The sequence below is a fragment of the Pholcus phalangioides genome, unplaced genomic scaffold, assembly GCF_987345545.1.
Source record: "Pholcus phalangioides strain wild (caught in Gottingen) unplaced genomic scaffold, Ppha-v1.0 ptg000011l_1, whole genome shotgun sequence".
Taxonomy (NCBI): Eukaryota; Metazoa; Arthropoda; class Arachnida; order Araneae; family Pholcidae; genus Pholcus; species Pholcus phalangioides.
Window position 1 is genome coordinate 50886912 of NW_028301604.1, and position 19196 is coordinate 50906107.

At 37.9% G+C, this 19196-nt stretch overlaps 1 protein-coding gene across 5 annotated transcripts in view; it reads right to left on the minus strand.

Annotated features, from left to right (window-relative positions):
• LOC149080533 (pro-neuregulin-2, membrane-bound isoform-like) overlaps nucleotides 1-19196 on the minus strand; it is a 339902-nt gene that overhangs the window by 153480 nt on the left and 167226 nt on the right. The gene's annotated exons all lie outside the window — the stretch shown is intronic.

The window sequence follows — 19196 nt, forward strand, 5'->3', positions numbered from 1 at the left end:
GGAATGTGATGGCCACGAATGACAATACATCAGCTAAAGTTTTATGACGTTATGACTCAGTCTATAGGTAGTTACGATTTAACGTCATATAAAGCTGTTCAAAGTTCAAATTTTGAGCGGAGAGGTAGAGGACAGTAAAAATTGTAGAAGACTCAAACCCTTTTGGGTCTTTTTTTGTGGCGGGAGGTACAGAAGTTTACGATACTAATCATCTAGCACTGGAATTTTCTAACGTTTTGCTGTAGTGTCTTCATGAACTTAAAAAATCTGCCTTCCCATGTCATATTTCTATCAAAAAATCAGTATTTTTAAAAAAAATTGTTACAAAGCAATTTTAAACATTCTGAAGTTTTCGTATCCACTCCAAGAATCGGGGGTGGCTAGTAGGATGGACGTCGAATCTGGGATAAGGAAAAAAAATAACTGACAGAAAATTTTGGAAATGATATTTCGTATGTGACATTCAAGCAATGAATTGTATTGGATAAAATAATTTGAGCTTCTTGCACAATGCTTAATGATTATTTAGTATTCTACGAAGCGATGCTTATGTGTGAAACTCTAACTTTAAAACAAAGATTCAAAGCAGACTCACTGAAATGACGCAAATTCACTGATAATTTTAGATGAAATATAATAGATTTGGGAATGAAGAAATTTGCATATTCACATAAATACACCACCAGATGACTAGTTGATTGTATAGTGAAGATTGAACTACACTGAGCAAGAAATCTTTTGAGCTCTAATCATATTATGTAAACGTGTATACATAATAATATAATTAGTGGAAGTTAAGATAGACACGAATACTTTTTCTTTATGTTAACAGCAACGCAGCAGAATCAGCCTGGAGCATCAGTTAAGCTCTTTCAGAAATGAGACAGTAATTGAACAACATACTCTCGAAAGAAAAAAATTACTGTTATTTTTGATACGTTGCATCCATAGCTGGGAGCAAAAATGGACAAACACATATAAATATGAGTCAGGTTATCAAGAAGTGGAAGAAGATAAGCCCAGAGGGCAAGAGCTTTAAGGACTAAATTGTCTTTCTCAATATCACGTATGAGGTACACAAATCTGTGAGTTTTTCAGGTCGTTCATCTAGTGCGGCTTATAAGCCGGAGAAGCGTCGAAAACGTGCCTCGCACGTTTGAGAATTTTGTCTCAAGCCGCCCCTACCAAGAATCTTCTGCGGCTTCACGGAGAGGCACGTCTCAGTTTCAAAATCGTTTGTTTCACTTGCAAAAATTTGCAAATATTGAAAGATAATCTGAGAATACTGTAACCATTAACAAGGGTTTACTAAAACATACAAAATATAAACCCACATCGTATGAAACACTTCTTCGTGACTATTAAACGACACACTTGCTAAGTCCTGCCGTCTTCCAGGGGCGAAAAGCAGTAAATAATGCACGAAAATATTGGATTCAATTTACCTTTTCCGCTTGCGGTGGAGATAGTATTATTGTATGTTCAGGAAAATCCTATTTTAAGTAAATTGTTTAATTGTTTACCACGAGGAAGGGGCAGAAAATGTCAAACGATATTGATCGAAAATTTTGTTTATTTCCACGCAATTTGAATCCGGTGTACGAAAATTATTCATCTATTATTTTTAAAAAATTTTTTGTAAATCCTATTTTAGATCAAGGCCGGCCTATAAAAGTTTTAGGCCGGCATTACACTATAAAAGTTTGATAAAGGTTCTTTTATAAAACTTTAAAAATGCCACCAATAAGCGCGTTGGTTACATTGGAGCGAATGTAATTGATACGATTATTGGTTGTTTTTCCAAAGTTTTATAAAAGGACTTTTATCGAACTTTTATAGTGTAATCTCGGCCTAAGTACTTACATTTTTACCTTTATGTACAGGGTATCCTATAAATTCATATATAATTTGAAAATCATAAAAATTGAAGGAAATAGTATATTTGAATGCGGTTCACGAAAAATTTATTTTCACGAATTGAAAATAACTTTTTTGGATTTTTTTTTGGTACAGAAAAAAATTATTAAACTTTTTGTCGATAGAGGGCGCCGCACGTCATTCCAACAGAAATGGTTAAACCTGAACCTTTCCTCAATCTCTTCCGTGTCAGAAAAGTTTGTACAGTTTCAGTCGGCGGAATTCGTGGCTAATGTTTAAAAATCGGAGAAAAATTGGAAAACAACAACATGCACTAACGGACAACGCCCCTTTCCCTCATTTATCCTGTTCTTTCCCCTTTTCCTTTGATTTTTGAATTCGAATATCTAAGCCAGAGGTCTTCAACCTTTTTCTAGTCGCGAGCACTGCCTGTACCAATCATCAAAAAGAGAGCACCCTCATGGCAAGTTTGACACACGAACGTATGTAATCAGGCTGATTTCAGTCCTTGAATGAAATTTTTACAAGGTGTTTAATTGTAACGTTCATCAATTGCTCGCGTGCACGAAATCGAACACAAGCATCGAACACTCTGGATGCTTCAGAGAGCACGGTGGTGCTCGCGAGCAACGGGTTGAAGATTCCTGATCTAAGCGAATATTGCATTTAAAAACATGAATTTTTTTGTTGTCCTCAAGAGAGACAGGGCGGAAAACTTCTAATTGAAAGTTGGAAGACAGGGTCAGTATAAAAATTTAGATTTTTTTATTTTTTGACACGCCGCATTATTAACTGTCAAAACTGGTACAGGGTGGTTTTTGAACACATTTTGAGCATTTTTTTTAAATTGAAACTACATCTCTACGACAAACGGTTGATGAGATAAAGGCTGAATTAGGGCTTACAGGACACCCTGTGTAAGATGTGCAGGACTCTCTGGTTGGTTACCTAAGCGTTAATCATGGGCACAGACGGCAATAGATATTGTTATCGTTAATCTGTGATCCTGAGACTTTATTATGATATATTGGGTATTCACTCGTTGTTATTAGCCTAGAATAGAGAACAAGGTCTTCCAAACTTATGTCTCATAGCTTCCTTAACGGAATTTCATATTCTCTCTCGTTACGCTAACAGCATAGGAATATGGCTGCGTTGTTTTAAATCTGTAGCTTCCAACGTTTTCTTTATTACGTTATATTGCGCCTTCCCCCCCCCCAGGGGGCGATATCACCTACTAGCTTAGAAGAGAATGTATCAGCGCATGAAAACTCGCATTTTTGTGTCGCTCAGTTTTCTGTCCCGTTATCTCGTACTGTATATGGTTCTGAAGTTAATAACGTATGCACGTCAAATGTTAGTTTCATCCATTTTGACAGAAGAGTACAATAATCATGCCTTTAAATGATCAAACGCACATTTTATCTCTTTATGGAGTGGAAAATAATTTTTAAATTAAAATTAAAATGGTTACAATCATCTTATTCGTAAGAAGGAAACAATTCTAATTCATAAAAAATTAAATTTACTCATGCTTCTCACTTTTTATAGTAGAGAAAAAAACAAGTATGTGTGATCGGAAGAATTTCTATACAAGTTTCTATTTATATATAAAATTTATCTGCAACGTTTGAAAGAGTATGGATATTGAATGCACATGGAACCGGTTTCAATGGTTCAAACGTTTTGGAAAACGTTTTTAACTGTTTTCGAAAATATTGTTTTACAGCTTGGAAATGAGGATAAAGAACACGTCATATGTATATATATGCGTTGAATTTCCATCATCTCATCTTGTTTATCTCACCGTGAATTTGGTACTCTTTGAAGAAGAAGCAGCAACATCAACACGTTCTTCTTTTAATTGCTTTTCTGAAGGGGCTTCTTGATGGTGCCGATGAAGCGTGAAGGCTGCTGGCCGGAGGCCAATGTCTGGCCGTGCAAAGACTACGTCTGTGATATAAATAGGGCACGAGTGGCGATGACTTACGTTCATAACTTCACAAGTGTAACGGAGTTCATCTATAAATAGTCAAGCACCCCTTACCCCCAACGAAGGAGCTGCTCATGTTAAGACGCATTTGGAGAAAGTGTTTCCCATCATCGCGTTGCAACATCTTCGAAAAAGATTCACAACTTAACAATCACCGACGAAATACACAAAGAAATATAATCACTGAAAAGAAGTAACTCTTTGAGCAACAACTTCAAGTACCTCTCGAGTTATATAAACTCTATGCACATTTTATTAAAACTGTATTGCATTCGACAAGCGTTGCGATCGATTCTTTTTTCAACGTCATACATTGTACAACACTTTTGGAAAAACGAGTCGTTTTGTTTTGTTAATACATTATCTAAGTCAATGTTTCAAAAGGTGTAGCGACAGACGAGCACAACATCCATCAGCTACCAATTCGTTTCCCAAATTGAGTGCTATCAAACACTCAGGGCTGGAATGAACCGGGAAACTGTAGAAACTACGGATACAGGGCTGTAACTAAGATTTTTTTGCCGCCCCCACAATTTTAAAATTTGATAATTTTATAACGGTCTTCTTTGTTTCCACTTAAAGCTGCCACCCTCTACATTTTTCCGGCTCGGGCAGTCCCCCCCCCCCGGCTCCCTCTAGTTCCAGCCCTGAGACAGTGGTTCTCAAAGTGGGCGTGGCGATGAACTGTCGATATTGATATGTGCCGGCTCAGTGCCAGTGCTTTGACTACTTTTACTCATTTTCTTTGTTGGTCGGATAGACGTTGATCAGAGTTAGGGAGCTGCAGAAAACAAAAGTTTGAGTATCACTGGCACAGGACATTATGAGTCCCCATTTATTCATTTATTTACATCGACAAAAGGCTGGTTGCACTTACATTGCGGGAAAGAAAAAAAAAAAGAAGCACGATGAAAATCAAAAGAAAAGGAACAAATAATGGCATACTCTTACATACATGGGGGCATTAAATTAAAATAGGTATCTGATCAACAATCTCGAAATGTCTTTTGCAAAATAATACGTACGTCGATGTACAAACGAGATCGGATGCGAGTCTATTCCAAGTTCTGCCAGCCCAACGTAAAAATTAATACTGTAATCGGTTCCTTCTCGCAAATGGAATACGTATGCACAGCTGGAGACTTCTGGTGCAAGAGTTCATGAACTTATGTTAGATGAAAGAGTTGAGGTATAGGTTAGACCATAGAAAATTTTATACAGCAGTCTCAAATTGTAGACGTCTATTCCATTCTAAAGAACGTTGGCCCAAGAGTTACAGTCGTTCAGGATATGAAAGGTCCCGGAGATTAGGCAGGCACTTCGTGAAACGCTTTTGGGTTTTTTCGATTTGTTCGATATCGGAAATGAGGTTCCCAAACTGGCGATGCGTGCTCGAGAATCGGACGAACATAAGTGTTTAAGGCACACATCACAGTAGCACTGCCGCATTTAGAATAGCACGTTCTTATCATGTAAGCAATGGAGTTACTTTTGCTCACGATTTTTCTTATACGGGGGGTAACTATCGACAGAAAATAATTTTACACACGTGATTCCTTGTGAAAAACTAATATCGAAAACTGTTTTCCGTTTATGGATCGGACGAATATTGACTTATAAGGTTTGAAATTTTATGACGTAATTTTTCTAACGGTCAGTTATGTGCCAAACTCCGAACGAAAGTACATTTCTCCGCCAGCAGCGGGTTGCACTTCTTGAAAATTAACTGAAATATTCAATCCCATTAGAGGCCAAGTTCAGCCTTCTTCCTTCACGATTGGCGTTTTTTCTCTCCATGTTGTGTGATATTATAACCTTGTTATTACGCATAACTTGCGTGTTAGCTTCGTCCTCTATATTGCATCTCACCGCAAATTTATCAACAGATTTATAAAGTGCTAGCCAAATGAGATCTGCTTGAAATTTTTTTCAGCCATATCAACACCTTTTTTGCCAAAATGTGGCAATTAGTTTAGCTTCAATATCAAGTCAATTTTTTTGAGGGAAGGTGCATACAGTGCGTACGTGTTTACTGCGCGATCGTTATTTTACGTTGTCGTTTTAATCAGATTACATATTGATCAATAAAACGGCAGTATTTTTTTTTTTTTTTTGGTTTTTTAGAAATTTCATCAAAACTGTTACGTGTAAAAGGTTTCAATGAAGGATGTAAAAATGGTAGTTTGACGAATGTGTGACTGGTGGAAACGGTAAAATAATAACAACGGTTCAATCGGAAACTTTTAATCAAACTTATTATCTTATGAATTGATCTATTCAAAATAATTTTTGGTTTCGTATTTTTTCTAATGATTACACTACTCAATACTGATTTTGTTCTAAAAAAATTTCAGTGATTTTAGGGTGCTTTTGGGCCACTGATTCCGAATCTGACATTGGTTTTATCAGATCGGCTCTAGTTTTTGGGATGTATAATATGTTTGGGAAAATGTATATATGTTTGGGAAAATATAATACTATAACAAAACAAAATGACTAACGCTTATCTATAACCTATGTAAAGCTGGCGTTGTGAGATGCAAAAAACATATTCTGATATTCACTTGTAAAAAAAAGTTTTTTTTTCTCTTTCCTCAAAAAAGTAAGGAAAAAAAAACCTCGTTTTTATATCTTTCGTTTTCTGTATTTCTGTGTGAGGGTTAATATATTTTTAGCATTTCCAAAAACGCCAAGTTATACGACTGGTGTACAATTGGTGAATTCGGCAGAATTTTGAAGTGACGTCATCAACTTTTCAAGCGTTAGAACTCATTAATTATGCGTCAGGTCAAAAACCTTGTGAAAAATCACAAGGAATCACGTGTGTAATTATTGGGCGGTCAATAGTTACCACCCTGTATAGTGCTGCACATTGAAAGGCTCTGGTCTATACCGATGCTTAGGTCAAAGTGTATATAGCTACTGCTTTTACTGCACAATTATTTAGAAAATACCGACATTCAGGATAGGTGATCCCTATGTCTAACATAAAAGTTTTATCTACACACAGGGATGTAGGCAGGGCCGGATTAATCTTTAAGCAAAATAAGCAGGTGCTTAGGGCATCAGGGAAAAAAAGGGCACCACAAAAAAGTTATCAAATGCACATTTTTTTCAGCTTCCAGCAAAAATCCTAGAATTTTCAATTGATTGTATAGTTGAAGACCTTATGAAAAGGATAGCAGAAATGCCCAAAAACTAATAATATTGGAAACTAAAAACCACGTTGATGCTGAGTTTTTGGAATGAGATTTCGTGCAATTTCCATAAAGTAAGCTTGGGCCTGCTTAACAGCTCATGTGGATTCCCTTGAACAAACTGATTTTTCTGAGCATCCCCCGCCCAATCAAGCTAAAATTATCTGCCCACCAATTTGTCGCAAATTGTAAACAGATCTAATTGTATCTGGGTGAGACCCAAGCACTCTCTAAGAGTAATCCAAGTTCTACAGAATAAGGACGTGAACTTAAAAATGTGCAAATCTTTATGAGTCATTAAGCGGATCCACTGCATGATTTCAGGGGCTATGCAATGAATATCTGGGTGATTGGGTTGCGAATTGGCGATGATGAATTTAGGAGCGTTATTTTATCGTTAATTATTATTACCCGTGCTAGACAGTTTCGGCGCTCCTCTGACGTATAAGCCGCACCAATAAAATAATCTCGAAAATTCGCTGCTGTTTTTCCCAGCAGGATGAAATGCGTCAGAAATCACAGTTTTCCCTGCAAATCATTCAGTCCACTACGCTCATAGTTTGAAATTTTGCATAAAAACTTTTTTTCTAATTGTTATTGCAATTTTTGTAATTATTTTTCACTTTTATCCCTGATTTGGTACTCCATGTGTCCGCATATGCTACACAGCCTAGAGCCACCCTTTTGTGGTTTGATCTAGAGCCCTAGAGAATACAGGTATAAAAACGCCAGTTCCATTTACCGTAGAAGTGAAAGAAATGATAAAACAGATGTAGATTACAACTCGAAAATGCATCAGAAAGATAGGGTACCTAACCGTGATTCACCAAAAATAAGGTACCTGTGAGCATAGCCACCGTAACCTAGGGTCCGAGGCCATTTGAGCCACCCCCAAATAAATTTTGTAAGGGGACTGAGGCCCCCAATAATTTCTGAAAAAACAATGCAATGCACCTTCCCTCACCTGTGTACGAACGACCAGCAACTTTAAGCCCCCCCCCCCCCCCCAATGTTTTATTCATGTCAGCGCATGAATAAAACAAGCGTGAGTAATATCGGACATGTTAAGATTCAGTGGTTGCTTTTGAAGACGGTTTGTGAAATCCCAACAAGCAGTCGATGGGAATTTTTTTTTAAATGTGTTCAAAAGATTTTGAAGAAAAAATATAAAAATCTAACGGTGTCTTTTTTTTTTTTGGAAAATATAAAAAAAAAATTCAAAAGTTCAAAATCATTCCAAAAAAAAATCCAGGAGAAATTATCAAAGGCTTTGCAAGTAGAAAAAACGGGGGGGGGGGGGCAAACTTTCAATACCCATACTTATAAATATTCACATCATAATTTTGCCTTAGATTAGTTACTTCTGAAATATAAAACTTCACTTTTTTATTAATTTATAGATTCAATGTCGAATAAAATATAATTGTAGAGCCGGGGCGAGGGCATCAAAACCATTCAAGTGCTTAGGGCCTTCAAGTGTCTTAATCCGACCCTTAGGCAGTGAATTTTGTTCACTATGTTGAGAGTCCATCAACACCCAAGTTCGAATTAGGTGGTCGTGAAGAGGGGGGCTGAAAAAGAAAACTGCAACAAGAAAATTAAAAAGAAAAACACATTAATTGACCGCGAATCAGAAATCTTTTAAGTGGGGAATTTAATTTATCCGTTACTTTTTTTACGTTGCTGTGGAAATTACAGAAACACAATTATTATTTTTTGAAGAAAGAGTAAGTTCACACGAATCTAATTATTTTTTACGACATAGTTGTATGACAGATCAATTTTATGCTGGCAGGTGCACCCGACTAAAAAAAAAAAGGAATTAATTTGCAGATTGATTGGGGGGGGGGGCAAAAAAGAAATATACATAGAGCTTATCTGTACTAGCTGTGCGTTTTCTGACGCGTCTCGATCGCCTCCGATGAATTGATACTGTGCGCACCGCACGACGTTGTTGTGAGATATTGATGTTGGTGTGAGGTTGCTGGCACATAATTCCTGTAATACACTTCTGGAAGATTATTTTAACATGGGGCTGGGACGATGCGTACGACTGGACCCGAAGGCACTGATGTTCCTCTACAACTGATGATGTGCTGACGGTCTGTAGATTATTTGTTTCCTTGATGTTGTGAGATTGCTGGAAGATACTTCAACACCATCATTCTGGCAACCACACGGATGAGGCCAAGTGCTGGTGGCGTGAAAGTATGCATACTGTCTGTTATTAGTAGACTAAGGTATCATACGGATTTACTTTTATAAGGCCACCACTGTGGCAACCGGACGACGAGACTTCGAGGATCACAGACGACATATCACCTTTTCTTTCGTGTGTGTGTGTTGCATCGTTCAATCAATACTTCTCCTCAACTGCTTCAAAAACTCCGTATTTTCCAGTATTCTTCATTGATAGCACGTGATACGAGGCCCGTGATTGGACGAAAGTAACGAATCACTCGCCTTCCCCTTCAGTATCTCCTGTACACAATCACGTGTCTGCCTTCAAAGCGTCAGCTTGATGATGATGGTTCGTGACTCATACATTTTACGCTCGACGAAATTCACGATTCAACACGTCGAGAAATCTGCGCATACCGGGTGCTCCAAGCATATTACTTCTATTCATCAACACATACTTTTTCTATTTGACCAATACATTTCGATTTTTAATTTCCACAATTATTGATACTTTAACACACACTTCACACTCTTCAAAGAAATGCTATATTATTATTTTTCTTTTAATAGCGCACATTATTATTCTTTTAACATTTTTCGTTTCAATTTTAAAATTAATCATTTCATATTTTTAAATTTTCATTGCTCTGATGTTAGCCACCCCACGGCACTGCACAATTCCATATCAAAAGGCGATCACATAACAGTTGAACGTTATAGGCCGACTGTTAAAAATTTCAAATCGTCGGCATAAATATAGCAAGTTACAGGGAGCAGGGATGTATATGTGAATGTGAGAAATATCAGCGGACCTACCACAGAGCCCTGAACAATTCCGCTAGTTACAATCCTACTACTAGTAAGAGAGTGATACTTAGTAGAGTATATAATACCACTACTTGGTATATATATATAACTTCGTTGATCAGTCATTTTTTTCAGAGGTTTTTACGTGGGAGGGGGAGAGGAGAACCAGTTCTGCCACGTGTACAGCATTCTCAATATGCAAGATTTTAGCTGTGACCATAGGCGGATTTAATGGCGGGTGCACTGGGCTCTCACCCAGGGCTTCGACTTTTAAAGGGTCCCAGAAAACCCAAATTTCACACTTTTTCCTAATTTAAGGGGCCCAATATTTTCTTTTGCTCCCGGGACCTCGACCGACTTTAATCCGCTACTGAAAAAATTAAAAAACACATTTTAATCTTTGAAGTAAAACGTGTATAGCTACGTAACAGTGAAAGGGACATAAGAGAGAAAGTTGGTGAGGGAGCGAAAAATTCATCGCGAAAAAGGGAAACGCTTTCTTTTCTTCCTTCAGAAACCGTTTCGTAGAATAACTGATAGTGTGACGAAATCACACGCATGAGAAACAGATGGATTACAAGATGGTTGGGAGGACGTCAGACATTCGACCGTGTAATAAAATAAAGCTGGGTGGGGGGGGGGGGGTGAGTAGTGGCCACACACATGGATCGGGACACGAAGCAAAGAATATCCTAAAGCGTATGCGCGGAGCAAACTACTCTCTCGTGTGACTATATTCACGCTATTAATTCCCCCCATTGATAAGTCCTTTATAGAGCCACTTTAGTGATCTCTAAATGTTCCGCGTATCTTTTAAGTCATCTGGAAATGTGTTTGAGCCACTTAAGTGCTCTGGAACTGTGCCGTGCGTGACTCAAATGATCCGTGAATATGCCGCGGGTAACTTGAGATGTAGAACTACAGTGTGGGTCGCTTACGTGCTCTAAAACTGTGCCTGTCACTTAAGCTGTCCGTGGCACATTACTCTGACGTGACGTGGCACCACACGTTAATGCGTGTGATACAAAATTCCTCCAGAGTCTTCTGTAGGTACGTTCACACAGTGCTGACGTGACGTGGTAAAGTCTGTGCTGATGTAATCTGACGTTTAACAAGCAAAAACCCATGCACACTACTCTGACGTGACGTGAGACCACGGAGAAATGCGTGCAATATAAATTCCACCTGTGAGTCTTCTGTAGGTACGTTTACACTGTGCTGACGTGACGTGAGAATGTGTCGGATTATGAAATATGACGTAACACATCAAAAACAAATCAAACCTTTCAGATTTTCGTCAGTCGTGGGACGACATGGGGAGACGCCATATTTGTTTTTCCCGTTATTTTTGCTTTGTTCCTGTTTTGATCAATTTTGTTATTTGTCCGTGATTTGATTCGTTTGGGTTTTTTTCGTGTTTTCATTTATTTTGTTTTTTGTTCGCGTTTTGACGATGAAAGAGGAACCAATCGAACACGTTCGGTCAAATTCTCTGCTGTATGAACCTACCAACACCGTCTATAGCGGAGAGCCTCCGCGCGAAGCTCGTACCGTCACTGAAGTCTCGTCCATTTCATCTATAATCATTGAATATACTGCAAAAAAGGTACAGATTTCGTATACGTCGGCCTGCTTATCTAGTGGCTAAAGGTGAAATGGACGACTTCAGTGACGTCAAAGCTTCGCGCGAAGGCTTTCTGCTGTAGAAAGTGTTGGCTCGCCAGACAGCTGTCGATCTGCATTTATGGGAATGGGAGCCGCCCTTAAGATTGTGGGACAGGTACGGTCACACCGGGCCCTGCGTTTTTGGGGGGGGGGGGCGCATTTACGTTAGCAATAATTTCTTTCATAAATTATGGAAATCTGCATTTTGATTTAAAAAGAAATAATTCTGGACGTTTTTTGCATTCATTTTCATCTAGAAAGAAATACAGTAGACTCTCGGTAACTCGACACGTGGATAACTCGATATCTATTATTCCCTTGGTTGGCCTAATACTAATTTCAATGAAGGGGAAACTCTCTAATCGACCAATACCTTCTAGAGCAGAAGGTATCTGCTCTAGAAGGTATTGACTCGACACATGTTTCGCTTAATTCCTCGTAAGTCGACTACGACCTTTGTCCCTTTACTACGACTGGTTTTTACAATTGCCCGTGTTTTACCATTCCAAGAATTTTTTGACGACGTCCGTGGGTACTTCGATAATCCTTTGTTTCTTTGTTCTATATGATGAGTCCCTTTTTTTTCCGCTATGGGTGGGGTGGGGGCGTGCATGTGAAGAATGAATGTTTGAAGCCTCTTGGCCGGCCTATCATTTTAGTGGCGTTTCCAGGACAGGTCTCATTCTTTTCATGGTCAAAAGAAGTGTGGTGTGATCCCTATTCAACATCCAATAGGGATAAAAATCTTATCTATTGTAAGTTTTGATATTGTCTGTTGCGGAGAATGCTTTTGGCGGAACTTGGTTTGTCGATTTCTTGGAAAAGGAGTAAAAGAAAAAAAGAGCTAAAAAAAGAGCCTGGTTAGACGCTGAATATGTCATTTGGTTATCATTGCAAGTATCGACGGCCGTGAATGCAATTGCTCCACGCGAACTTCATACTTTAACTTTAAAATCAAAAGTTAAAATTTTCAAAAACTAGAATCAGGAAAAACTCGGAGTGAACTCACCGAAGAATATGGAGTTACACGGAACCCATTTCAACATTTGCTAAAAATGAGGGAAATTTTTTTCTGCATTTGAATCTTCTTAGGAACCAAGCAGAAAACATAAGAAATCAGAATTCAGCGATGTAGAGGAAACAACTTTTTTGTGGTTCAAATCCCTCAATCTCACTCAATCCAATTATCAGGACCAATAATTCAAGAGAAAGCAAAAGACTTCGAAAAAAATCTCAATCAAGGAAATTAGGAATTATCCTAAGTATGAAAACTTTTTACAAAAAAATACAGACAAAAAATTTGTGAATTTGTGGATATTAGAACGGACGCAAAAATTTCTGTTTTAGATGCAGTTGAAATGATTGCATGGAACTCGGGCACGAGTGCCACGATTCGGAACTGTTTCCGTCATGTTGGTTTTTGTTCTGAGTCTTTGGGGAACGATTATTTCTCCAAAGAAAATTAATTAATTAAAATAAAAAGATTATTTCTCCTGAAAATTCCTCCCAGATTAAGTGTGAAGATTGTATGGGTGATTGTATCGAAGGTAAATTTGTGAGTATTGACTTTGATCTTGTAACTTCAGGACTTTTAGCAGACGACGATATTCTAGAATCAATAACCCAAAGCAAGTGCTTCATGTTTCGAAGATATAGAATCACACAAAGTGTTCAGATGAAGAAGTATCTGCACCATCTCTCCATGATGCACTAAAAACTCTAGATGTGATACGTCACTTCCTACGCAGTTAGGAAAAGGCCGAACAATCGCGGTATAAACTGAAATAGTGTAGAAAATTTTTTGTTTTCTCTTCGGAAAGAAAAACAAGCAAATGCACTTGATTATTTTTCATGAGGTAAATTTTTTTATACGTTTTGATTCTATTTTGAAACAACGCCGAATTAAAATTAATGAGAATTAGCATTTTATTTAATACAATTGTTAGAACGTATGTAATTACGTACACAAAAACGATCGGACAAAAATTTAGAGTGAAAACCCGCTAACTCGACATCCACTTAAGTCGACATGTTTGTCGATACTTTTGAGGTGTCGAGTTACCGAGAGTACTGTAGTTCTAATAGAAAAAAAAATTCCACCATATCTGGAATTGTTTTTTTAATAATTTCTGAATTACGGTATCCCAATTCTGGAATTACGGTGAAACCTCGATATAACGATATTCTCCGTACTTAAAAAAAATATCGCTGTAGAGGGATTATCGTTATATCGAGAGGCAGCAGTTTAACATTCGAGTATAGACATTTCTGAGCAAGACTTGAAAAAATATCGTTAAGGGATTTATCGTTATATCTGAATAACGTTGTAGCAAGGTCTCCATTATATTTATATTCTATATTTGGGATGCATTCACATTCTTCTCGAACACTTTACTGCAACGATTAATGCAGTCATCTCTTCCTCATCAAGGTCATCCAAAACACGTCTCACATCCATGGGTGTTGGAAAAAAAAAACCAATTTGTCAAAAAGTCAAAACAGTTCTCAAAACAATAGTACAGTGGTAGATATCACGACCAACACACACCATGGCTTCACTTCGACTGATGGCGTACAGGCTGAAACACATTATACTGACGTGATGTGATTTCACGTCTTGTCAGAGACGTTGTAAATTCTGATTCGTGGATATCACGTCACATAATTTGGACGTTACAGAATTTCCACGAATAAGATTTCACAAATTCGTCATCGTAGTGTGTTTCGGCCTTAATGCATCTCTTAAAACATCAGACCAGTGTATACAAACCGTATAATGTCTTATATGATCCCATGCCATCTGACCTGACGTGGTTACACGTCACATCATAGTAGTGTGTACTTTAAACTGACTCCAAACTATTCGTGCTGCCTCTCGCCTTCGAGTGATTTGCAGAGCTCCCACGAATGTGAATGCATGGCTCCCACAAGGGTGCAGCTGACACGGCTTCGGCCCGGGAGCTTGGGACTATTCTTAGCATATTTGCTTTTTTTTCACAATATAAATTAACTGTAGAAGGGTCCCGTAAAAAATCTGGCTTGAGGCCTGCGAAAGATCCCAGCTTAAAGGCCCTGAAGCAGGATAATGATAAAAATAATAAAAAAATGATAGTCATTGTTCCGGGCCCTACTGGGGCTGATAGGGATGTGTGGGTGGAGAGACAAGTTACGAGATAAGCAACGAATTGGCGGCTCAAGATAGTCTATCTCAAGGAATATTAACCTATGGGTCAGATTCAATATGATCGTTTGGGTCACCGGGTCTTCGGCGATGAATGTACGAATCCTCGATAAATTCACTTGTTTGTGCCACTGGTGTTCAACCAAGTGGCAAAAAAATCAATACTTTAAAATACTTTCAAAAATTAATCATTTTGTTAATGAGGAATAACTTAATCAAAACTTTTGAATTTAAAATAGATCCACTGGTCACGATGCTGATCACATTGTGGATTACGGCTAAAAAAGAGCGAGAACCCTAGTACATAGTTTCCCAAACTTTTTGTTCCATCGCCCCCTTCTTCAGAAATTTTTTTCTCTCATCGCCCCCGACTCAAGCGAACCCATAGGATCATTTGTTATACCCGTAGCTTCTATCGCCCCCTTGGACCATTCCATCGCCCACGAGGGGGCGATATTGCCCACTTTAGGAAACACTGCTCTAGTATAACAAGGGTGTAGGTACATCAAAGGAGTATACCTTCCAAATCATGTATGGTTGAAAATTGTGAAGCTACGGTTGGAGTGCACGTTGGTGAATAAGAAACAAAGTGAGAGCCAGGCATGTTTCCCGACGAACCCGACACTCCATAGACGAAAACTGTATATTTATCTTTAGTCTATGGAACAGGTGTTTAGTCTGCGGGTAATATGGATACAGCTTTAGGTGAGACTCGGGCTACACAAAGCCACAAACTCTGCAGACTTGTAAGCAGCTTTTAAGTTGTCGGATCTGGCAATAAAAAAAATCAGATGTAGTAATTCTCAAATATATTGCAAATGTTTAGTTCGGGAAGAAGGTAAGAAGAAAAACCATTTCTATTGAAAAAATCTGTCTGAGAATTTCGCGCATGATATAGAAGTGAAACTTCTAGGTTTGACACGTGACTAGATTCACATCAATTGAATTTAATTTCAATTATTTAAAATCGAATTATTTAGACATTTTAAATTTAATTAAATGCCGTAATAATCCCATAGTAAATCCCATGTGTGGCAGATTTGTTCACTAAACATTTCTGGCGATGATCGTGGTTGGCCCTAAATCAGAGGGGTGGGGGGGGGGGGCTTTTTATCGGGACTGAAGTCTAGTACATGATTGAAGAGAAAGAAAAAAAAGTGAAAGTGAGAAAAACAAATTGTAACAGACGTGACGAGCTGAAATCGGACCCGCAACATCTGGATTGCGAGTCCTACGCTTTATGGGATCATTCAAATATTACGTCAGCAGATTTTTAGCCTTTTTGGACACCCCCCCCCCCCCCACTTGTCAGCAAAACTTCGTCAGCTCTGCCCCCTACCTCCAAACGCACATTGGGATCAGAGACGTGCACAAGAGGGGGATCACTAGCCCTCCCCAGACGATCAAATATTCATTTTTTTAATGCAAAAGATATTTAAAAAAATTGAAATATCGGAAGAATTGATTCTAAGTCATATTCTAAAATAAAATTTTCTTCTTCATTGGTATGTTGTTCTAATAAATTTCTGTTAATTTTAACGCTATTTAAAGGCTAGAACTCAAACTTTCTCTTTAAGAAATTCATTGCGACCTACTTTTTAAGCCATTGAGCTCAACCCATGGCCCTCCGGGATCATCTGATGTGGCCAGCCACCTAGTTTTGTAAAAATGAACTATGCGGTACATTTACAGAGATCGCTTAAAAAACTCGTGGCATAATTCCGGAACATTTAAGCCTTCTGTGGCACATTTTCAGATCACTCAAGTAGGCCTGCGGCACAGTTGCAGAACACTTAAGCGGTCCGTGGCACATTTAGAGATCCCTTAAGTTAGTGGTTCTCAACCTTTTTAGAACCGTGGCCCGGTGAATCAAATTTCTATGAGTCTATGGCCCGGTCTGGAACAGTTTAATCATTCATAAGATAATAATTGATAAACAACCAATTACCTTTTAATTTCGTACTCATTATTTGATTAACTGAACCATTTTAATTTATCAATTAATTTAAACCTTTTAATTTATCAATTAATTTAAACCTTTTAATTTACCAATTAATTTAAACCTTTTAATTTATCATTAATATAAACCTTTTAATAAATTAAAACCATTTCAATCAACTAATTAAATTCTTTTAATGAGTTGATGAATTGAATCCATTATTATCTTACGGATTCTCTCTGATATAACGTTTTTTTTCTTTTTGATACTGTATTAATAACGTGCAGAAGTCAACACAAACGAAGCGTTTCATCAGCAACTGCAACAAACATCCTCTTTGATAGGCGGTGGAACCTGGGTACTGAAGCTGTTTGAGCACCGTAATAAATTTTACTAGGGAACTGAACCTCCCCATCATTAATGAATATACAATGCAACGTACCACTCTCTCTCCTGCATAAGGCCGTATACACGGGACTAATGGCAAGTTTCAGTCCCCCACTCCCAATGTTTTCCTTATTTCGGCACCGATACCTCATTAGAAAATTTAATTGATCGCAAATCAATCGATAGGTAATTAAAGTAATATTAAATTTTATAGAATAATTTCGCATAGTTTTGAAAAATACGAAGTTTTTACATATTCATAGTGAGCAATTAAATTTATTTGTGCCGACATCGACACAACACTTATTAATTAGCACTTTGTTAATAATTTAGTGTAAAAGGTATTGTACGATCGAATTTTGTATTTAATCTTAACTAGAAAGAAGGTAATAATATAAAAAAAAATTGTCTATATTATAACTCACCATAAAAGTCAGCTGAAGAGCAGCAATAGTGCAGTTTTGGGCGAAACGCTCGTTTCGATGTATTCACGATAGAGGCTTATGTTAAAATGTGTAACTTAATAAATTTGAAAACCTTCAGCACGCGCGATTTTCTTCCTCTAAAGTTCGAAAACTTTTCTCTATTTTTTAACAAAAATACTTTTGATTTGTGAACCTATCGCTTGAACAAATAAAGAATATGACACGAAACTCTCGCAACGTAATTCACCGCGTTCTTGCAAAGAAAACAGAGAGCATTCGTTATCACCAGTAGTTATGAGCACCTTGATGACCGATTCAAAACACAATATTTTCTATATGTAGCAGGTGCAAAGTCGCGCCAGGCATGACAGATAGATAGAACCGCTCACAACCCCGGACTGATGCAAAGCACCTTACTTCCGTTACCTCAAAAGAGGCAGAGTTGTGTCGGAAAAGTTAATAAAGATTTATAGTGGTGGCTCTCCACGCATGAGGCGGCATTTTTTGTGACACATTTATTATGACGGTATTTTCACTCTCGTGAATTTTTATGCATTGGAATAATTTTGAATTGAATAATTACTGAGTGGGACACTAAAACGCATACATGCCCCTTGCGATAGAATCTATTGTTGTTTCTGTTATTACGGCCCCAGGTCCTGTATGTTCCCTCAAGTTTTTTCATCATCTACGCATGTCTCAACGGGGTGCAGAGAAGAGCTACCAGTACTCTTGTTCGCACACAAGGTGAAGAAAAACTTGATTTCTTGAAGATGTTTACATTAGAAGAACGCGGGGATTGGCGGGATATGATCGAAGTGTTTTAAATTTTTAACGGGGTGGACAGGATGGACAATGAGATTTATTAATACGCCGTCACTCAACTGCTTCAACAAGGGGACACCGGTATCGTTTAGTAAGGGACAATTCCAGGTTGTGTGGTGTCGCAGGGAGTTTTTCACTTATAAGGTTGTTAATAAATGAAATAGCTTATCTCCGGGGGTCGTGAATTCTAACACAACTGATACGCTTAAAAAACGATAGACGAAAGTACTACTACGAAAGTACGATAGACGAAAGAAATAGTGGAATTAATCGGGAAGCTATCCATACTTAGATATAAAAAAAACCCATAATCTTTTTTATGGGCTGTGTATTATACAGGGTGTCCTGTAAGTGTTAATGCGGCCTTTATATCATCGACCGTCCATCGTAGAGGCATGATTCCAATTTAAAAAATGCTCAAAATGTGTTCAAAATGTACCCTGTACCATTTTGAGAGGGGAAAATACGGTGAGGAAATCTAAATTTTAATGCGGTCCCCTTGTCCTCTAACTTCCACATAGAAAGTTGTTGCTCTGTATCTCCCGAGGCCAAAAACAATTCCATGTTTTTAAGTGCAATATTCGCTAAAATATTTTTGAATTCAAAAATCGGAGAAACGTTATGAAAGAACATCAAAAACTATCGGACACAATGCTCCTTTCCCTCATTTATGCTGCCTTTTCCCATCTTTCCTCACATTTTGAATTTTAATATCTCA